We start from the raw sequence: 1,819 nt of genomic DNA on the forward strand, positions 1-1,819 counted from the left end.
TAAGAAATGGGATCTTGTGCAAGTTTGTTGAGAATGGATTGATCATTTGCATGCTTATTGAGTTCAATGGGATTTACTCCCCTGCAGTGCTTAGGATAGGTGAAACTGACCAGGGGGGATGGGTAGGGAAGGAGGGAGGGCAGTGGGGAGGAGGGGGATGGGTGCAGGAAGGATGGGGAGTGGAGGAGGCAGGCCTGTCCTTAGTATGTGCGGGGCCTGGGGCAAAAGCATAGTTGGGGGCCCCCACATTCTTTCTCTCTCTCTATTATATATATATATATATATATATATTTATTATATATTATATTATATATCTATATATATAGAGAGATTTTATTTACGAATATATTTGGCGCATCAGTGGGTAAAGGCACTGGCAGCCGTCGAGGCTGAGGCGCGCGGCTTGAGCACAGCTGTAGGGGGGGTCCGCCCTTGCTGATGCCCAGTAGCCCAGCCACCTGGTTGAGAGCGCTCTTCTCGGGCTCCGTGGGTTGCAGCAGCCACTCTCCTCCGAGGGCCCCGGCATCCGGCAGAGAGCGCAGGCCAGCACGAGAGTTTGATGCCCGCATCGGCGAGGGCCAGCGTTGAACCACCGTCTTGCAGGAGGAGCGCACTTACTTCCAACTGTGACCGGCAGTAGTGCACCAAGTGCACGGCTGGCTCCAGGACTTCTTGCAGCACCAAGGCCAGTTCGGGCTCCCGCTTGCTGGGCCAGATGCAGGCTCTGCGCCTGAAGAAGGGTGCCCGGTGGAACTCGCACACCAGCCGGCCGTGGGGCTCACCAGAGATACTCGCTCTGGTGCTGCCTGCTTTGCGCGGCCTGGCCACGGTGCACAGTATGTAGGCCGAGCCTTTGGATTGGCTCAGCAGCCCTATGCGGGCGAACAGAGGCTGCAGAGCCGAAGGATCCCGGCTGGCATCCGCTGCCTTTTCGCCATCCTTGGCTCCAGTGGGCACGAACAACAGCAGTGTCTGGGACTCCTCTGGACCAGGCACTTGCCTGTGGTTGAGTGGCATGGCCTCCACTTGTGACACGCCTGGCCTCGGAAAGGGAAAAGATCACCAAGCACAGGGGCCCCCAAAGCGCGGGGCCCAGGGCAACTGCCCCACTTCCTGGTGCCTAGGGGCGGTAGTGGGAAGAGGGCAGGTTTGATCATTGATATGCTTAGTGAGTTCAATGAGATTTACTCCTGTGCAATCATGCTTAGGATAGGTGAAACTGATCTGAGGAAAAGGCAGGGAGGGGATGAGGAGGGCAAAAAGGGGAGTGGGAGTGAGGAAGGGGGAGGGGAGGAGATTTGGTGGGTGGGCATTGAGCAGAGGGAAAGCCCCTTTCCTTTCCAAAAGGAAAACATTTTAACAATATCATTTTTCAGCGTTTCACCTACCTTTTTATTCTACAGCAGGCACATATAGTCTCCCACCCAAATTTAAACCAAAGCTGTCCCTGACCACATCCACACCAGACCTTTATGTCACTTTAGACAGTCATGACAGTGAAAGGTGCTAAGAGTTGCTAGAAGACACCCTGTTCCCCTTACAGAGCTTCAATCAGAGCAGCTGACTGTTAAACCACTCTGGCCATTGGAGCTCTGTCAGGGGAATAGGAGTCTCCAAACAACTCTCAGCACCCTTCACAAACTACACTTCCCAGGATTCTTTGGGGGAAGCCATTACTGTCTAAAGTGAAACAAAGGTCTGGCATGGGTGTGCCCCCCTAATTAGCCAGTCCAAGCAGCTGCGAGTCTGGCTTTTAGAACACTGACAGTTGGTTTTTACTGAGCATTCCTGTGCTTATCATTGACTACAATGCTAAATT

At 53.5% G+C, this 1,819-nt stretch overlaps 1 pseudogene; it reads right to left on the reverse strand.

The window, feature by feature from the left end:
* Positions 1 to 337: 337 nt before the first annotated feature.
* LOC133363351 (exosome complex component MTR3-like) lies at positions 338 to 1,017 on the reverse strand (annotated as a pseudogene).
* Between the last annotated feature and the right edge of the window lie 802 nt (positions 1,018 to 1,819).

This window comes from Rhineura floridana, chromosome 8, assembly GCF_030035675.1.
Source record: "Rhineura floridana isolate rRhiFlo1 chromosome 8, rRhiFlo1.hap2, whole genome shotgun sequence".
NCBI lineage: Eukaryota > Metazoa > Chordata > Lepidosauria > Squamata > Rhineuridae > Rhineura > Rhineura floridana.